The 21,800-nt window shown below is 40.0% G+C and overlaps 1 protein-coding gene across 1 annotated transcript in view; it reads left to right on the top strand.

Annotated features, from left to right (window-relative positions):
- The window catches only part of cntfr (ciliary neurotrophic factor receptor), a 229,177-nt gene that overhangs the window by 37,359 nt on the left and 170,018 nt on the right, over window positions 1-21,800 (top strand). Inside the window, exon 2 of the mRNA XM_044334283.1 lies at window positions 1,140-1,180. The gene's annotated coding sequence lies outside the window, so the exon portion shown is untranslated. The remainder of the gene's footprint in view (window positions 1-1,139; window positions 1,181-21,800) is intronic.

Here is a 21,800-nt window from a genome sequence, read left to right as displayed (position 1 = left end):
AAACCCCCCACGGATATATTACTGTCACTCGGAGGTGATGCAGTGTAGAGCGCTATCAGACGCTATCTTGTTAAGATCGAATTCTACTTTTGTGTTAAGTTACACTCAGCATGTCAAGTTTCTATTAAATTTCATCCTTTGCTCTCCAAGCTCAAAAGTCCAATTTCAGGGCTCATCCTACTTTATTCTATTGTACCTTTTTTCTATTTAATTCTCAGCTATTCTCCAGTAATGGAGTCTTTTTTTTTATGCTTTTTTTTATATTCGACACTAGACCACTTCATCAAGAGCATGACGTGGCTCTGGTAACAGCCGTTTTACAGCACAGCAGATTTGGCTGATGTGCGTGGCACGTTAAGTTACCGTGAAGTAGAGCTAGTGTGGTTTTTGTGTGTACGTGTGAGTGTGCATAGCAGGCAGTGTGAGAAGCGTGTAATAGGCTCACCTGTCCCTGGCTGCAGACTGATGGGCAGGTGGAGAGAATGGAAACCAGATGGAAAGAGGTATCAAGTGAAGGAAGGGAAGGACTGATTACAGCGGGAAATACTTCACTAGAATGTCTATAAGGTGCATACATTTAGATTTTGACCTTCAACGTACTGCGCAATTAAATAATCAGCATTAAAGAATAAAAATAACAAGGATAGAGGGAACGGGGGGGGGGGAAGAAAATCTTCATCAAGGAGTATTGATCGAAGGAGAGCCTGGAGAAGTAGGAAAGGGAGGAAAATCCTGTGATATTTCAAACCAATTTAAGACTTGCTAGGAGGCTCGTCAAATCTATGAAAGTTTTCGATACAGTTCATTTTCTAGCAGAATATTATCCCTTTCAACAACACCGATACTCAAATTCAAATTTCTGCAAGATTTGGTGAATGATTTTTCCATTACGTCAAAAAGATGAGGATGACATGACAGACACTATCCTCAATTTCAACAGTGGAGCTTTCTTTAGGATTTGTGACAAATATGCCAGACAGCTAAAAAGCATAGGAATAGTCACTTTGGCAAACCTAAAGTCACTTTTTGGACTTATTTGCTGAATAGTTCCCAGATAAGACTGTTATATTCTAAACTTTAATATCCTTCACATGCATTTTCTGTCAACGTGGTGACTAACTCTGGGTTGTTCTCGGCAGGGTGAAGAGGAGGATCACGCTGTCGTTTCGTCCCATCCAAGGTACGTTTAGTTATTTTCTGTGAATACACTGTAGATATCTTTACGCTTTGCTTGAAACACACCGCAGCTCAACAGTTGTTCTACTTTTCTTTTCTTTTTTTTCATCTATTTTAATTTAGACTTTATTCGGTGCTTTTGTTGTTTGTGCTGTGTAAGTTTTACAAGCCAGGGGTCCGTGAAGCTCATTTCATTTTCCCAATAAATAGACAAATGTTGCTCTCGTTTGTTTTCCTGCTCAGCCATATGAGCAGTGCATCTGCATCATCTTGTACATTTGTATATCTGTATGAGATCAAATCAACGATGGGAGCCACGTGTGTGAACTGAAACATTGTGAACCTCTTTAGCATATGTGAGAGCGAGGCAAACTGTAAATGAGCATGAAGCTTTGGCCTCTTGAATCATTTGTAAGATTCCCCATAAACCGCTTTCAGTTGTTTTGTGTGGTTTCAGGAATCATGTTGAAAAATTCTTATATTATGATTCAACAAGCGAACCCAGCAACTGTCCTAAACCCCCCCCCCCCCCCCCCCCCCCCCACCTCCACCTCCCCCTCCCCCTGTTGAGAACCTTTGGCCTGCCAGCGTGGTGGCCTCTGCTTCTCTGTCAGTAGCATGTCTTCGGCTGTATCTGGTTGCCGTGGTGACATGTGTGTGTCAGCAGTAGGATGTGTGATGTGTGTGTGTGTGGCGGCGGCGGCGGGCGTTGAAAGGACTCCATGAAGGCGGATAGAGTTCCTCTGTTCAGAAATGCCAGCAACACACACATGTCGACGGTCAGATACGGAAACTTCAGAAATGTGGGCATGCAGACGTTACACACCGTCACACAAACATGCACACACACACACACACACGCACACACACAGGAAATACGCAGACTGAGTGGACACACACGTAGACAGATATCCAGATTCCATGCAGGCCAGTAGCATGCACTCATACTGACAGCTCAGGAATATAAGGTTACATACAGGGAAGTCCATAACTGCCGCTATGCTTTGAACACTAATAGTATGTGTACACACTTTTATTCACTCACAGGAGGCTGGAGCTGAAGTTAAATTCCAATCATTTAAATTTAAAAAAGAAAAGTCCGCATCCTATTTTGACAGATTTATTTTTATACATGAATGACAGATGATATTTGCATATAGAATTAGCAAATGCAAATAGTTCCTCACTCAGCTGCAGCAGATAAATTGGGGGTTAAGGGCCTTGCTTAAGGGCAGCTCGTCTATAGTTGATGAGGGAGGGGAGAGCATTACTCATTTGCAGCCAGGGATTTGAACCGAGGACACAAGCCTGAAGGCGTTTTAGGCTACTGCTGACAACCAGGTGTAACGCAATGTAATTACTCCGTGATTCTGTTTTCACCGTAACTGTAATTGAGTTCAAGTTCAAGAATTTATTCCCCCGACTGGGACATTTAGCTCGAAGCAAGGCATATGTCATGTTGCATGATAACAATAAACAAAGTGCTGAGATTCAGACACACAAGACACGCTAAATGAATCGGAGACTCGGGAGAGTAGTAGGTCTGCTTGTCTGTTACAGGTAAGAAAGTTAATGGGATGGGAGATAAATCCTTTCTAAAGATTGTAGTTACTTAACTTTAAAGTCAGATCACTCCAGTCATGATACATAAACCATTATATTCCCATCTGTTATGGAGGTGGTGACATATATAACTGTGCTGCAAAATAAATGTGAGGGTTGTATTGATTTTTAAAGGCATCAAGAAAGGTAAAGTGACTTACGTTGACCTTTAAGTTTGGAGTTTTCTTGCATAGTTTCCTTGTGTAAAAGTACCACCCTATAAGCTTGAACATTGTTATTGTATCTACAATACATTGATATTGTAGATATTTTTAGTTTATAAAGTTTACTTGTCAAACGGATGAATGTAATGCAAGTGAGATATATTTACTAGCTCAGGTAGGGATCGGGAGGATCAGGTAGACGTTTCATCTGAGTTGCCATTGAAACATGTATAAATTGAATCTTTAAAGGTCACAATTGCAGTTGTGGTATTATTATTCTAAGTTAATTCAGTGAGTGACAAGGGCATGCAAAGTTAATCTTTTTTTTTTTTTCAAATCATAGGTGAGGGTCTAGTGAACAACACAATGGAGGTCATAACCATTTTTAAAAATGAAATGTCAAGTTCTCCTACACTCCCACACCTCTATAAATAATATGCTTTATGGGCTCACAGATATGTCCTGAAACACAGGAAACTGCATTGTGTTGCACTTGTTTTGATTAAAAAAATCATGAGGAAAAGATGAATATCTGACTAATTCACTTCATTTTGAATTGCACTATACTGCACAGTCAAGTTATATTGAGATTTTATTGATATGTTGATAGTACAATGGCAAAAAAATGTACTGGATTTCTTTTGTTACAGAGATAATATTGTAGATGATGTATACTCATTACTACATATACTCTTGATTGCATTAGCTCTTTCAGTGGAGTTTGGGTAAAATGACTAGTGCAACTGTAGTTTTAGTACACACCTTTAAAGAGTTGGTTTCTGCGTGAGGCTCTGCAGGATGGTGGGTTAGACAACTAGCTGTCAAAAAACTGCATAAAAGAATATGATTCATGCTCATTTTTCAACTGAATAGATTTTGAGTTTAGCCACAATGCTTAGTGGTTTCAACACAAACAAAACAAAACCGACCCTTCCTACTCTTATTGGACGGTAGAAGTCTGAGCAACTAACTGACATGACCACTCCACAATTTATTCCACCGTGTCATCTGCACTTGTACAAGCACTTGCATCTCCAGCCTGTGAGTGTGTCTGGGGTTGTCAGTAATGTGAGAGTGTGTTTTGATCCTCCAGTGTCGCCTTGTTTTCCTGAATCACCTTTACACGCACACACATACACACAGTCAGTCTCCCCCACTCTCGCTCTCTCTCTCACAGCACACACACACACACACACATATACACACACACATAAGATTGACATTGATTCGTCCACAATGTACCCTGTACTAGCGCCAGGTTTGTTTGGCAAATGCAGTCGGTTGCAAATTGACTTTCAAATTGACTTTTACACTTTTGACAGTTGCTCTTCCTCTCGCGTGGATGTTTGCGTCACTCATTGTAGCTTCCACTGTTTCTCTCTCTGACTTTGGACAAGTGTGTTTGTGTGTGTGTGTGTCACCTAACAGCCTGTTCTGCCCTAATGGATTCACAATTAGCCGCGAGCTCGTCCAAGTTCACTAATTCAGGATGTGTTTTTGTTCCTTTTTAGAATATCTAATATTCATTCGTTTTGCCCACAGCAGCTGTTAACAGAGTTCATTAGTTATCAGCGGACACACAGAGATGTCGTTTAGTTGTTTTTTTTTTTTGTTTTTAACACAACCCACTTTTGAGAGGAAATGAGAGGCAAAGGAGGCGACGGAGTATACTGCAAGTATTTGTAAGCAGAACATTATATATTAATTACTTAGATTTTTATCTCAGAATGATAGCTTCAACTTATTATTTTTTAATTAAAGGAATTTGAGATGGCACGTTCAAGCTGCAGATACAGCTCTGAGTAAATTAAAGTTTTGCCTCGCTATCTGTCAATCTAAGAAAAAAATAGTTTCTCAGAGGCTTTTTATCTGGCTAATCTGACTTGATCAGATTTGTTCTTGTGCTCGTTTTTGATTTATTTACTGAGCGAGGTGCATGTTCTTGTCCTTTTGTGGTTTGTGTCTAAGCACTTTATATTATTTTGTAACCATGAATCACTTTGTAACCTTGACTTTCAATATCGATTACTGACAAAGCCTTTCGCTGCCTCATATTTTGAAAGAAAGTGTCATGTGATGTTCCACAAGCAAGATGGGCATTTGTTTTTTTTATCATGATAGTCACGACTCTGATAAGGCAAACAGTATCACTGACAACCATCTCTGACCTAGCATTGCTGATACAGGAGTGATAAGGCAAGGAATAATACAACACCAGTGTTGTCCTGACCATGCAGTCAAGGCATCATTTCACCCTCTCTCTCTCTCTCTCACTCTCTTGCATGATTCCAGGCTTTGTTGACAGTCCAGATGTATCCTGTGCACATTGACAAGGCAATATTAAGATCAGCACCAGTTGCCATCTCTGTGACCCAGAATTGCTGACAAGGGAGTGATAAGCCAAAGAACTGTATGAACCCAGCCGTGTCCTCGACCATGCTGACAAGATGTTATTTTCTAGTCCCGTTGCTGCTGTTAGACAGCTCTGAAGAACATTGCGGGCTAACGCCACTGAGGGCAGTATGTCTGCTTTGCAAGATATTCCATTCCTGACAAACAAATGTACTATAGTCTTAACCACTGTTGATCAGGGAACGGTAAGGCAAGGTAATAGAATTAAACATGTTGACAAGGCATGAGTGAGCACTGCACTAGCCTGCCCAGCCTTGTGTTGCTGACAAGACACTGGATGCTTGGTGACAAGCTGCTTGCTATTCCACACCCATGTTAGCATGGCTAGGGTCACATTGACAAATGCAGTCTGGGGAAACTTGAGCCTATCTTTCCAGCAAACACTGTGAGTGTGTGCATGTGTGTGCCCATTGATGGGGATTAGCAAAGATGTGTGAGCCCAACTCCCTGGGATGGCCCTGGTTGCTGCTGGAGGTCAATGCATGTGCGCTCTAATGTCCATGAGTGTTTGTGTGTGTGTGTGTTTGTGTTTGTGTGTGTGTGTGTGTGTGTGTGTGTATTTGCTAGGCGGTGGGGGGTTAGGCCTGGATTGCAATGACAATGGCAAGGAATTTAAATGAGAGAAAAAAGGGGATCAGGGACGTTTGCAAGGAGGATGGAAGAGGCTTTGGCACCATTGTTATTCTTCCTCTTTGTCATTCTGCCTCTCTCTATCTCTCTATTACAAATCCTTCACTCTCTGTCTCTCACTCTTGGGTGCTACATTTCTCACAAAAATCAGTGTCTGTCTCTCATGATTTTATCTCACCTTATCCCTGTATCTGTTCTCTCTCTCTGCGAGTCTTTCCACCTTTGTTAATGTATCTCTTATTCTGAGTTTTTCCCTCTCGCTCTCAAGAATCACACTTCACTCCGTGCCAACTTGGGATGTCCCGACAAAGTTTTTTTTTGCCTCTGATCCTGATCTGATTCCTCGCGGGTGTTTAGTTCCCGCACAATACAACCGCACCGGCTATCACTAGCTGTTAGTGGGGGCAGCTCTTTTAAGTAGCTTGTTATGACTTTAATGCTGACATGACTTAAAGACTTTTGAAATGTCCACCTTTAGTGCTGTTTGTCGGTGACAATGGAACCCACTAGTTAATGACCTATGAATAGAATTAGACAAGCTTTAAAGGAAAAGTTTAAAATTTGGTGAAATACACTTATTTGCACTCTCTGATTGCTTAAAATCTGTGCATTAGGCAGGAGTATACGGGAGAGTACTGGAAGTATTTCTTTAAACAAATGTAACCGACTGATCACAAGCTGTCATTTTTACCCTTCTATTCATGTATAGGTTAAAAAAAAAGTTTATATTATTACTTAGACAGATATTACTGTATATTTCCCTTCAATATGTTTGTTAAATTTCTAACGCTCTATCCTTCCAAATAATTAGGGTGAATCATAAAAGGTAGACACATCCTCCCAGTCTCTATTTAAATATCTTTCATTCGGTTTCACTTAATTCTCTCCCGTCAGTGGTCTGTTTTGTTTTTTTTCATCCTCCTGTGCCATCTCTCTGTGTGTCTCTCATGGTCTCTCTCTCTGTCACTACCCCATCTCTCCCCTTGTGTTATTACCCCTGCAGTCTGTGGTCAATATAGTCCAGTTGCTAATATAACCACTCTCAAAAAAGGCTCATTGATCTCACTCTCTCTCTCTTTCTCTCTCTCTCTCTGTTTCTCTGTCATACACACACACACACACACACACACACACACACACACACACATATATATGCATGCATACACACTTTCTTCCCCCATCTCCGTTTGTCTGCCCCCACCCCTCCACCCCCACCCCTTTGCTCTGTAGCGGCTCTAATTGCGATCAATTAGGAAACTTCAGAAGGCTGAAATAAGAGCTGTGACAAGGGGCATCCGCTGAGCTGGCAGAGAGAGAGAGAGAGAGAGAGAGAGAGATGGGTGGAGGAGGAGAGGAAAAAAAAAAAAAAAAACCTGTGACACAGGAGTGGAGATAGGACGGGAGGGGCAGGAGAGACAAGTCCAAGTTAGTGTCGAGAGATGAGCTAATGGTAATAGCGTGATTGATGTGGCCACAGCAGCTGAAAGTCACATCGTTTTTCATGCCAGGTATCGATTCCTGACAACCTCTTGTTAGCTTTGGGGGCACAGCGGATGGAGCATGGCACTTATAATGCCACAGTTAGGAGTTGTATTCCCATCTGAAATGCAGTTACTCTACTGAAAGGTGCTCTGAACAAAAGTACTCTAAACACTAAATTGTGAGCATGCCATCTGGAAAAAGAGAAGGTACTGACTCAGTAGGAACTGATTTAAGGAGGCAATTATATGTGTCAATTTTTATTTGATCTATTTAGTGTTTAATTAGTTAATGCAAACTAGCTAATTGTCTCCAGTTGGCAGAAAGAAGAAGCTCTTGAAATTCAACTTCAATTTCTCAAAAATCATGGGCAAAAGCAATGAAACTCAAAATGTCAGCACATCAGCAGCACATCACATTGAGATGGAGTCATTTTGGTTTAGTTACGACAAACACCCGGGCATATAGCATCAGACGCACAAGGTTTCGAATTCACATATTTACCATGGAGGAATTTAGTCTATGTATATTACTAATATTCTTTATTTCTTTTCTTTTTTGCTCATGCTCTGCCTCCCTCTCTAAAACAATGTTAGCTGTGCTTTACAATGTAGAATCAAACACAGAACAGATAAAAGAAAAAAAAGGAAACAGAAAAAAAAAATCCCCAAGGCATATCTATATAGGAATGAAGTAAAAATAATGACGGCGCTCTGAGTTGTATGAAGTCGATACTGTTCCAAGTATTCAGCAGATATTATACTCCAGTGGTGAAACTCGATCAAGTTTGATATGTAAAGCAAACGTGGAAGCCTTAAAAAAGGAAAGAAAAAAAATCTAGCCGTAGCATTCATTACCTCTAGGTGGCACAAATGTCCGATTTGCTGCAGCTTTGCCTGTAGATGGCGCACATGAGCTCGTCCTTCACATCGATGATACTGCGTTTCCCTGTTTGAATATGTTTCTCACCACGCTGTGATAGTTCAGATAACATCCAGATATGGGGGAAGTGGGGGGAAGTGTCATTTCGCAACTTAAGCTCTTCACACCTCTACTCCCAGTGAATATAATGGGGATAAAGGCAGCTGATCAAATAGACACCCAAGTCTTAACCTCCCCTAGTTCTGTGTTTCAGTTTGTTTACATGTGTATTACAGATTGGCCCCTAAACACAATCTACAAGACAGCTTTGCTTGAACAGTCTTTTACAGAAAAACAAGGAACTTCTTCCAGTTAGAGTCAAGTATTCCCTCAAGGCAAAGATTATAAATAGCGTTATTATCCGGAAATTTTCCTTCTCAGAGACTAGAGCGTGCTGGTTGCCTTCAGCTTTTTGAGGCAACAGCTGTAAATGTTTTGACCATGGCTATTCTATAAGATTCATGTTATTTCACACGGGGCTATAAGACTAAGCTTGTTGTAAATAAATGTAATGGTAAATTTTGGACATTCCCAACAGAGATACAGGAGTGTGTTTGCAGCCTTGGGTTTGTTAAATGTTTCTGCTCTTGATACATATACTAGAGGCTGAGAGCCTCTGGTCTCATGTTTAGCTGGCTTCGCCTTGGGGGCATACAAACCCTTTTATCTTGTCACCCTAATGCATGTGTGTGTGCACGTGTGCGTAAGACAGAAAGAGCGAGAGCAAGAGAGAGAGAGAGATAGCAAGAGAGGGAGAGGGGATGATCAATACTAAGCCGTCAGGAGGTCTGCTACTCCCAGAGAGAGAGAGAGAGGGAACAGGACACCCAGCAGCGAGTGGAGAGGGAGAAAGTAATAGAAGGTGAGACAATGAGAGAAACAAGTCAAGAGGACAATGAGCGGAACGAGTCAAGAGGAAGAAGGGGGAGAGAAGAAGGAAGGGAGGAAGAGACAAAAAGAGAGGTGGAAGGGGGGAGGGCTGGAAATTGTAGTCATACCAACTGTAACATGTGCAAATGCTGCTAATCCTCATTTTATACAACAGTAAGCTGAACAAGCAGATCGTGTGCCAAAAAGTGAGCTTGATACATGTGTCAAAAGAACAATAGCAAAGAGACAAATTAATAGAAAAGCAAACAAAAGGTGGGGTTGGGGCACGTAAAAACATGTGTGCAAAATAATGCAGTTTTGTAATTCAGTTATTAAAAACAAAATGTATAATGCAATGTTAGGAAATGTGCATTTTTGCCTCTTTAAAAGATACAAAAGGATCAAGTATGTTTTACAATATAACGTATTCAAATACAACAAAAACAGTTACCACCAATCAATTACACCAACACCCAGACAAAATATGATGAACATGTTAAATTATGACATTATTGTTCAAGAGAGCTTGCATGGCATTGGACAGATGTTTATTTTATTGCGTCTAAGCCCCTGTGTGTTACATTAGCCATACTGTAGCACACAAGTGCTTCAAAAGGATGTAATCATAAGAAAACCTTCCCCGTTAACAATATAACATTTTCACCGATGAACATGTTGCTGGAAAACATTGTTTCCATTATTCATGTCACTAATTCAATGTTTTGGGTTTTTTACTTATTCTTTAAACTGTAACAATAGTGCAGGATTGGTTAGTGACACCTTGCACCACAGCTAGTGTAATCTCTGAATCATGTTGAAGTGTTTCAGAGCAGCTTATAGACTCTTTATACTTGAGAGTTAAATCAAAGAGTAGCTATCAGATCACACATTTTATCCCCAAAATGGACTCTTTGTCCATCAAATATCAGATGTCCTGTTTGGGTGTCATGTAGTCAATCGTTTGTGCATTGTGCCGGCTTAGACATAAACGTCGACTTGCACTTCTTTGTACTTCTTGTCGCAGCAAGAATATAAATGCTGTTCAGTGCATGTTTTTTCCCACTCTGACTCACAGTGCCCTGAGTCTATGCACTTTACAACTGGGTGACTCCAGCGGGATTTAAACCTGGAACTCTTGCAGTGCTAGTACCACACAAGAACTCCTCCTTATAGAAACAAAGAAAAACAACAACAAAAAACAGTAAGTGTATTTATAACATTTGTTTTGATGCATAATTCAGTGAACATAAACATCAAATGAGGAGAGAAGCGAAACTGTATCCCTCAAGATCTAAAAGCTTCGACTTGACACCCATAATGAATATTTAAACCCTGATGACCCTACCCTGCGTATGCCTGTAAATGATTTATTGTTCAGCCTCCCACATGTCTATTTTTATATCTTTTGTCTTTTTTTATTCTCGTTTCACCTCTTTTTATCTTCTTCTCTTTCTTCTCTGACACGTTTTTTTCCAGTTGCTGGCGTCCCAGTACTTCGTTAACTAAGACGGATAGCGGTGAGGTGCGAGCCCGTTAGTGGAAAGCTGCAAAAGAAACCGCAGAAAGTAAAACTAAAAGAAAGAAGAAGAAGAAAAAGACAGAATTATCTGATCAGCTGTGAATTATCTGTGAATATCATCAACTGTAATTATCTCTCCGCAGTGTATTTCAGCCCCCGATGATTAAGTTTCTTAATGGGCTCTGGGAATAGTATTATTTAATGTAGGGGAATAAGATGGGGAATAATACCCCATTATTATTAAATGTATTAGAAATGAAGAATTTCAATTGTGAGTTCCGTTATACTTGGGCCAATAATGACGCAGGTTCCTTAATGAAAGAAATGACTCTGAGGCATAACACAGTTTTTCACAATGAAGCAAAAGGATGTAATGAAACGTCTCTGCCCCACTAACGCTTCAGCTGGTTTGTAGCATGATGGGGAAAGGAGGATTTTCTTTCACTTAACAATTTTCGGATGCTTATCAGTGGTTCACAATAGTGCAGGAGCCTGCAGTGAAAGATAAACAGTAAAAATACAATATTATTCTTAATATGGTATATTAAGAATGCAGTGTAGATATTATATTGTACAGTATGTGTTTTAACACATACTGTAAATGATGCTGGCATTGATGCTTTTATGTGTAAAGACCCCAAATTCTGAAAATTCAGCTGTTTTTGGATTTACAGTAGGACAGTTGTTGATTATACGTCCATGTTTACATGACATTGCTTTAGTGAAAGAATGTATTAAAGATTATACATTAAGTTCAGCAGGCTGGGCTGGGTATTGAACCTGAATTCTTGTTGGTACTGACCAAATTATGGGAAACTGTCATTGACCCAAAGTTGATGTTGAAGGTCTAGTAACATTTGAAATCTAAATTCTTTTCCATTGAAATTGAAATTCTGCCAATTTGGGGCATTTTTTGGGAAAGTACAGTTGCTTGTGTTCTGTACAAAAGTTTTGTATAAAAAATAAAGTACCATCTTTATATCAGTACCAAAACTTAGGTATCATATCAGCACTAGTATCAAAAAAGCTAAAACAAGTTAAGCTTTGTGCTCATATTTCCGTAATCTTTCACAACATTAACTCATGGATGGAATGAAGTAATAAACCAGTTAATCTACTTGATTCTTAAAGGACCAGTGTGTAAGATTTAGGAGGATCAATTGGTAGATATGGAGTATAGTATTCATAAGCATGTTTTCATTAGTGTATAATCACCTGAAAATAAGAATTGTTGTGTTTTCGTTACTTTAGAATGAGCCCTTTACATAGGGAGTGGGTCCTCTTCCACAGAACGCACCATGTTGGATTACCATGTTGGACCGCCATGTTTCTACAGTAGCCCAGAACGGACAAACCAAACACTGGCTGTAGAGAGGGTCTTTTTTGTTTTTTGTTTTGTTTTGCTGCCACTTTAGGTTCTCCTACACACTTGAAAGGGAAGGGGTTGAGGGGAGGGCTATTCAGTCATTTGCAATTTGCAACCTCACCACTAGATGCCACTAAATCCTATACACTGCACCTTTAAATCAGAAATCCACCACAAAAAGACAATTATCGAAATTCTGTGCATTCACGCAAAACAACTCCTGACACTGGACTACACAACTTGCCTAAATAATACCCAACAATAGTTTCACAGGCTAGATTGACTAATATTAGACACATCCAGTGATGAACACCAGCAGCCTCATTTATAACAGAATATGGCTTTGCAACCTGCATCTCTGTCTGTCTCAAGGTTAGGGCTCACAGGGGAGGAGAGGGATCAGGTTACACTAATGCATCATGGCTGCTGGAGGACACACATGCACACGCCTCATCACACACTGTCTCACCCTATCTCTCTCTCTCTCTCTCTCTCTCTCTTTCTCTTTTCTCACACACACACACACACCCTTGTGAGCTGATACCCTTGTACAGGTCTAAAGCACGGCCGTGGCCTTGTGTTATGGTGCCCTTGCAACCTGCGAGCAGTCTGCTGTCTGTCTCTGGGCAAATCACTTGTCTCCAAAAATAAACTGAAACCATGTACAATTGCTAAAGGCTTGACTGAGGTTAAACAGTGGCAGAGCAGGACATTTCAAATTAAGCTTTGTGTTACGACATTTTCCACCATTATAATGAGACAAAATTGATTGGTAGCAGGACACTATAATTTACATACACAGAGATACTCCAAGCATAATATACTGTTATTTTGAGCTTTTGACTGCCTCTTGAACCCTTTAATTATCTGCGTGTTTTGATAAAACCAGACTGCAGGGTTGTTAAGTTGTTTATCCCCAAAATTGTCCTCACCCACACATATCAGAAAGTTTTAAACATTTCTATTGATGTGGAGGGCAATCAACAGTTAATTGGGATGAAATGAAAGGAGGATGAGAGGAGCTGATGTGTCATTATTGAAGCTCACCTGAATTCCACCCGCTGATGCTGCATTTCGTACTAATGTATTCACCATTCTCCGTCCTCTTTTTCCAGTGTTTGTTGCAAGGTGCAGGGCATGCAGTCTCACCTCTGGTCATTCAAATTATTCTCACAATAGTCCTTACACTCAGTTTCAGAGAGGTAGAAGCCTTAATCTACATCTGTGCATCCATCATCCATCTGTGTAGTTAACTATTCATTAGTGCTGATCCAATGAGTCAGTTAAAAGTATTGTTCTTGGGATTTTTGACATCCTAAAGTGAAATGAAAAATGTATTAATCAGAAATGTATATAGTTGCAGCCCTCCCATAATCTATCCATCCATCTATTTTATATATCCACTCATTCCCTCTCAGTGTCCTGTGAGAGCTGCAGACTATCCCACAAAACAGGAGGAGGAAGGCGTGGAAGCACTGTCTCTATCGCTTTGCTAACAAACAGACCAAAACTTTCTCATTCACATTCGGCAGATGAAAAACCTATGAACATTCACACTGACAGAGATGAAGCCCACCCTGTAAGGTTTGGATTCACTTCCATGGGTCCCTGCGAGAGGCTAGTGATTGTAATTTCCATTGGAAGACCGACCGTTGACCCCTAATATTGAGAAAAGACCAGAGTGCAAAGGGGTCATTTTCTCTCTGAATGACATTCTCTCCCTCACGCACACACACACACAAACATGCATGAAAACATACACACTCTCTCATACACAGAAACACACTCTCCTTGGTGTAGTGAGAGGGCCTTATTGTGTGAGTCAGAGGAAATGCAGACACAGCAGAGGACAGGCCATCCATTGATCCGAGTATAGACTCCTCTCCTTCTCTGCCTCGATCTCCTTTCTCTCTTGCTGCTATCCCACACTGTCGGTCTTTTTTTTTTTTTTTTTTTTTCCTATATCAACCCCTCGCTTTCTCTGCTTTGTGTTATCTGCGCTCCACTCTCCTACATATAGTTTTTTGTCTCCCTGTGATCTACCACCCCCTCTTTCTCCATATTATCGCTTTCTCTCTCTAGGCCATTTCTGTTACTCCTCTCTCTGCCTGCTTGTATCTAGTCACGCAGCTTTCTCCCAATCTCACTTCTGTGTGATACCACATCTCTCTTTATTATCTCTATCTGCCAAAAAGCATCCATCCTTTCTCTTTGCTCTTCACTTCACTTCAGCCTCCTGTCCTTCTCTCTCAAACAGCTTTCTCTTGCTCTCTGTTTCCCACCATTCATGTTACTTCTGGACAAGTAATTTACTTGAAAGCAGAAAAACCAAAAGATGTGGGAAGGACAGAACAAAAATTTTAAATTATGTCTGTGTTTTTATATTTTTTCTCTTGTCGTGTCTGTTGACATGTGTTTTAACTTTGAGGATCAATAAAGTCTATCTATCTATCTATCTATCTATCTAGAGGTGGAAGTCAGGATGGAAAGTGTCAGGGAGGGAGGAAAGGAAGAAAGAGGAAGCAAGGAAGGAAAACGAAAGTTGTAAGGGGCCAAAGAGATTAAAGGAGAGAAGAGAATAAAGTAGAAGAGAAGTGAGCCAGGAGGGTAGGAAGGAGAAGAAGGATGAAAATAATGAAAAATGACAGAGGGATGGCGGAAAATGTAGAGGGAAGCAAGATGGGAAGGAAATAAGGAAGTCAACCAGGGCAGAAAACAATGACAGGTATGTATGTATGTAACAAGGTGTTGGAGCTGAGCCAGTAAACTCAGGCGCAGAGCTGAACACGAGGAAGTGATTTAGTAAACACACACACACACGCACACAAACACAGCCTCAATGATGGTCAAAGCAACCCTCAAGTGGCCGGTGATCCTCCGAATTCTCCTCCTCCATCCCTCCATGTCTCTGCACTCCTTCGCCTCCTCTCCTCTCTTCCCCGCCTTGTTGTTTCTGCAATTCCCTCTTCACCTCCCTCCTTCACCTTCTCCCTCCCTTCTTCTTTCTTTGCTCTGACACTTTCTTCACCCTCCCTCCCTCCCGCCCTCCTCTTCCTCCCTCTTTCCTCTGTGCCCTGTTCCCTTCCTGCTGGACAGGCTTTTATATGAGCCATGTGGACCTCCCTAGTGACATGTGGACCCGTGTGTGTGTGTGTGTGTGTGTGTTCGCGTGTTGAAGGTGCTGACACGTGCACGTGTGCTTGTGTGTCTGTATGTACGTATGTGTGTATTTCAACTGCTGACGTGTATGTTTGTGTGTGTGTGTGTGATGGAGGTGCTGACATGTCTGATCATGCGGTGTGGTTCTCCCACTGAAGTTGTGCCGACGGCCTCTTACCTTTGAAGAGGCCAGTGAGGAGAGGAGGGGAGGGCAGCAGAGGGGAGCACAGGACCAGAAGGAGAAGAGAAAAAGAAGAAAGGAAGGAAGAAGAAAGAGAAACAGGAGGGAGAGCAGCTAGTGGTGAGGGAGAGAGAAAAGTGAAAGGGAGTGACTGTATCTATAGTTCCTTGTAGCTCTTGTTATCTCATTGGCTGCTTATTATTCTGGTAATAGAGTTATGATAGGAAAGAAGGTGCAGCGCTCTGATATAAATGTATGAAAATGAAGTGAGACAGACAGGAAGAAGGGATGGGATGAAGATGGGAGAGGAAAAGAAAAAGGGGTAAATGAGGCTGGATGGTGGGGATGCATACACAAGGTGCTACAGATATCACGTTTCAACCTTTCAAGCCGACGCTGAGATGAGAGGACACGAAGAGAGAGAGACGGAGAGAGGGAGGGAGGGATTTTGTCACAGTGAAATGAGCCTTCTCGGAAGATGACGTGTTTTAAAGAGCACCGCTTAGGGCTTTAAGTGTTTCCTAAGGACTCTCCTTCACTAAAAAAAGACCTATCACCTACACATAGATGACAGTACTGCTCTGAAGTGACACATGTAGGATTTTCTTAGCAGTCTCACTGCCAGCGATCACATGTCAACGTTTAACATTATTGGAAATTTTCGTGCAGAAACATAAGCTTCCTTGAACCCTAATTAGTGTCACTTCACAAGTAACAGAAGGGGAAACCTGCTAACAGTTCACTATAGCAACTTTCAGTTTGTGTAATACTTTATGTTCAGTGAGAAATTACTTGTAAAATGAGAGATGATGCTTAAATTAAAATTCCACTTCACTCTAGAACGGATAGCCAAAAAACTTCATTTGTCATGTTCAAGGTGAGATTTCATTTGCAACCGATTGAACAGTTCCAAGCTATTTTATTCAATTCGCAGAAGAGACATGAATGTCTTCGAAATTAATAGGTCTACATGAATAATAGTTGCCATGTTTAATCTACTGTCTGATCAAGGTTAAGGAAATCATCTTGATGGATTCAGAGAAGTTTATGCTAAAAAAAAAACAACCTCAGAATATAGTTCTAAAGTCTTTGGAAGACATAGTTGGAGAGATTATCTTGTTTTTAATGTAACAAAATCAGGATCCTTGTGAGTGAAACGCATAAAACAAGCAGGTTTAGTTTGGCTGTAATCTTTTCAGTCAGTGTTATTGATGTGAGGAAAGAAAATGAGAGACTGCAGTGAATGGTTTTAAGCTAGAATATTGAACGGGTGTTGAGCAGAGGATGTGACCTTAGAGCAGGAGGAGAGAGTGGATGCATACAGTACTTCATTCTTTGCCTATTCACGAGTCAAGGTACCTACATCATAGGTTTGTTCATTAAGGTCGTATGTGTGAGGCATTTTGATTTCCTGGAAGGTTGCTGATATGTGTCGGACTGTCACAGTGGTCTTATTTCTTATGGATTTCTCCTGTATGTTTATCAAATTTCAACATCTACCTTTTTCACTAGACTATGAAATAAAAAAAGTGGTTTACTATGTGTGCCTTTAAGAAGACAGCTATCCAAAAGATCATACACTTTAGTGAAGGGATCTTTCTTTTCTTCTATCCTGCAATTGTTTCTGAGCACTCCTTTAGGGGTCTGATGAATCAAGCTCTTTGTGACTGAAGAACCATAGCATGTCTTTGAAGTAGTATAGACACATTTGAAAGATGAAAAGGGAAAAAAAGGGAAAAAAACAGACTTATTTTGCAACACAAGAGTGTGCAAACATACTTAAATGCACACCTAGCAGTGCTGCATAACACTTTCTGAAAAAATGTGTGTGAACTGATTGTATGTTTAAGTGTGTACTATTCATCTCACTTGCATTAAGGTCTTCACGGGTCCACAGTACTGAGACCCGGCTCCAAATTCTACTCGGTCTACTCAGGTCAGGTAGGGTCTCCTTTTACTGCAGTGGGTGTTCAGTCTGTATGTCAATATGTCCAATACCTGAGTGGATCTGCGCTAGAAAAATGGTGTGGTTTAAGGCAAAAGGAGAATGTGAACTGTCAAGTGAAGAGAAAAATGGTGTTCTTTGTCAACATGTGGGACAAGTTGAAGGAAAAGAACAACAAGCAGGTAAAAAGAACTGGCACATCAGCTGCTTGCTCCTGTTTTATGCAAATAGTCGACAAAGATGAGAAAAAGTTCCGACTGAAGCCAAACTGATTTTAGACTATGTGTGCATGAAGCTGGCTAAATTCTAAAAAGCTGTTTTCATGCATAAATGACATGTGTCAACAGCAGAAGTTTCAGCTCGTTTCTGCAAAATGGGTAAGGGAGAAAGGCGGTAGATAGCTAAGTTTGACTCTAAGCAACTTATTAAGGTAGACAGTAAAAAGAACAACACTTGCGTGAAGCCATCCGCCACTGCTGTTGTTGTCGTAGTATTTCTTCTTCGTCATCTTCCAATGAAATACGGCTCTCCTACCACCATCTTCTTTGTCATCGAAATGACAGCGTTTGTACAAAGCTCTATTCTCCCCGTCCACACTACAACACCAAGCCAGCGTTTTCAGATTTACACACTCTGTAGGCTGTTTTGGAATAGCTGAGTTTTCGGGAGAGAAAAAAGCTGTTGTAGTCTGGATGGAATGGAGAGAAAAAGAGGCGTTTATGAATTTAGTCAGTTTAGTGTGGACATGGTCTTAGAAAAATCAAAAGGCCTAGTTTACAAGATTTATGCTGTTGAATAAATTTTGGATTTTTGAAATTTGATGCACAGATATTAAATAAGTTAAGGAGGCGGAAGAGGACTTTCAGTTATTTATATAAATTTGTAGCTTTGAAGTTTATAAACAGATTATTTTAGAATATGACTTTACTTTCTTAGGGAATTATTCTCATTATTCTTATATTTCTGCTCTTTCCCACCACAGCTGCTTGTTAATTAATCAAGTTAAATGATAGTGCATCATGCTACTGCCGGTGATTGTATTCACTCTCTGTTTGGGTTGACCACACTTTGGATCGGGTCTATTGTGCTTGGGTCTATTCGGGTTGGGTCTGGCTAAGCTCGGGCCCCTCTCAGGTTGGGTCTCTCTTTTTTTGAAAATGAGTTTATGAACATCAGGTTCAGGTAGGTTTTCCACAGGTCAGTTTTGGATCAGGTCCAACATTTTGGACCCATGAAGACCTGTATATTGGCGGTGTCCATATATTGAGTATGGACCTTGTGTCCATTGTGTTATCTCCCTTTATATTTTGTCAAAGAAGTGCCATGTATAAAACATGGGGATCAGATCCTGGGAACGTGAAGTGCCACTTGGTCCTGTTGCACGGAAGTGTCTGTTGAATCCCAGAAGTTTGTATATGAAATGTTTGACAGTGTGGCTAGTTAAGAGTGATTGATGCCCTCAGCCCTCTCAGCTGTTAAGGAGAGATGAGGGGAAACAAGTGATGCAAATCGGATTGGAAACTGCCTGCTGGCATCTGACTTCAGGAATGGTGATTAAAAACACATTATGACAAAGACAACATCTGGTGGTGCATTCAAAGCATCAGCTGAACAGTAGTAGTGTTACATTATCCTGGCAGAACATGCTCAGAAGATGAAAAATGTGCCACAAAACTCTAAGCTCATTCCAAACAATGAAAAACAAAACAAGTTCAAAATTAAAATCACATTTTCACTGATTTATGGTAATTAAAAACATCACCAAGCAAAGTGTTTCATTGTCATCGTATTTTCTGATCTTCTGAAAATTGGCTTTGAATTCAGTATAATATTTGTTCTTTGTTGTTTTTTTTCTGATTTACACTTACATTCATTTAAAAGCAAATGAAACTTAATGATACCAGTCTCCAAATGAACCGTAGGGCTCCCATATCTTCAAAGTTTTGAACAGTAAACTATCAGAGAACCTGGTAAAAATGTTTTTTCCTCCTATTTATGTTCACGAAATGTATCATATTAATTAAAGTTAAAGATTGTGCCACCTATCAGTTACATAAAAAGATAATTCAAAAGGAAGTAAACAGTGACAAACGAGGATGATTTTCTTTGATGGCACACCACAGAAGACAACATCTGCTCTGGCACTGATACTGTTGGGCTGTTAGCTCAGTGCAGCATCATCCATGCAAGACATGCATGGGTGATTGTCAGGATGAGTTCTACTCTGGATCACATGACTTGTTGTGAAGGTCATTCAACTTGATGCCTCCGAGGATGGATCACAATGTCAGGTCTGACTGGTCATGACGTACAGTATATGCAGAACAATATAGTCAACAGCTATTGTCTTTTTTATTTATAATTGAAATTATTTGAGAGGTTTCTCTTTTGCAGTTGTTAGGGTAAGTAATCATAACATTAACACCATTGACAAAATCTAAAAAGTTAAACACAGTTTGCTGAATGTCTCTTTTTGACTTACTGTCAGTTACTAGACATTTTCACAGTATAGCCTTATGTGTATGTATGCACATGTATTAAGAACTATAGTGTGTAGTTAAAACCTGCTTTAATAATGCTATGTCTTGATGTTTTACTCCACACCTATGGTGGTAATAAGGACAATATCAAACCAACAACATCAAAGGTTTTCTGAAGCTTCAATCTATAAATACAGCCAGAAACAGAAACAGAGAGACTTAAGGAGAAAAACATACAAAGAAAGATTATGTGAAGTCACTAAAATCAACAACCAAGACTTCTTCTGGTGTTCATGAACAAAACACAATATCTTCTGCATGCGAGGTCAACATATGTCAGCCTAAACAAACCACAAGCAAACCGTGTTTATCAGAACAAGATTATATATAAAAGTAATGGGAAGAGCGAGGTTTTACAAAAAAGTAGTTTGAAGTGTCACTAAAAGAGAAACACATCATGCAGTCCCAGTATTAAACTGGCATTTCATTCACAACGTACCTGAAAAATGTAGAAAAAATACACCAACATTTTTGTCAGTGCAACTCAGACAAGAGGCGGTAGTAAAGAGTGACATTTCTTTCCTTTGAAGTTTGAAATGTTGTGACTTGTCAGTGGGTGACTGTCGCTCCCTACTGAGTTAAATTAAAATGGGGTTATTTCTCTGTTGCATTCTCCAAATGCGACGCAAAGCCAGTCAGATAAATTCTTCGAAGGCAAACCCTTTTCATGTTGAGTTGACCACAGAGATTCCCACACTTTGGCCATTACAGTGAAGTTGTAAGAGAATTTTGGTATGTGTTAGACAGTGATGCAAGATCCGGAAAGACTTCAAATAAATATATAGACATGCAGGGAGCAAATAAATTCCCATGCTCTTGACTTATGGGAGATAAATGTCTCCAAAGATAATATTTATTTCATAGTAAATGTTATATTTCAGTCAAAGAAGTGGAACATCCATTAAGTCATCTGAAAGAAAGAAGGAAATGATTTTTCTTCATAAAAATGACACTTTCAAGAAGATCATATTGACAGATTGTGGCTTGAGATTTCCAGGGATCTGGAAGTGGCAGAGATCAAACGCAGATGTGGTCTGTCAGAAAAATAATTGAAAATAGATTGGATAGTTAAATGTTGGGGAACTATAATAAATGTCTGAAAAGTAAGGAAACTAAATGTTGTTCTGCTGTTGGACACACAGCTACAGTCTGAATGTAGCTCTGCTGTCATTATACCTTGTGTTTTATTTATATTTCTCTACATTTTTAAGTGCAGTCAAAAATGAACGCATAGAAAATGATTGACCCTGCAGTTGTAAAATTGTTGAGCTGAAGCCAACGAAATGGCATATAACACTAGGATAACCCCATCGTATAACGCAAAAGACCAGACATATTTGAAGTAGCTAAAAATGTATTTATCGCTGTTAGTTAGTCGATCAACAGAGAATTGACAACAACAAACTGACAACAATTTTTATAGTTGCAAGATGAGTCACTTTCAGAAAAAATTTTCAGAAAAAATTTTCTGAAAGTGACGATTTGTTCTTTTTCTCTTGATTGGCTGTTTGGTTTGATCACTGACACAGTTGAAGACAGGCAGTTGCCTGAGAGAACAAAGGGAAACATAAATCATGATATTTAGCTTTTTTTTTACCATGTACACTTATGAAAAAGTGTTAAGACATCACAGCAAAAGCCTTAATGCTGTTTAAACCCACTTCCAGATCTGTGAAACCTTTATTTTGCTTATAAAAACACAAAAAAGGGCAATTTCACTGATATTTCTCTATCCAGAACACATTAGGTCAGGTCTAAATCAAAACCCAACTTGTCAAATCTGGACTACATTACCAAGGAGACGACAGAGTGTTATTAAAACACAGCTTTAGAATT

Source organism: Thunnus albacares, chromosome 18 (assembly GCF_914725855.1).
Source record: "Thunnus albacares chromosome 18, fThuAlb1.1, whole genome shotgun sequence".
Classification (NCBI taxonomy): Eukaryota; Metazoa; Chordata; class Actinopteri; order Scombriformes; family Scombridae; genus Thunnus; species Thunnus albacares.
The sequence above is the reverse complement of the archived record's forward strand: the minus strand, read 5'-3'. Positions and strand labels throughout refer to the sequence as shown.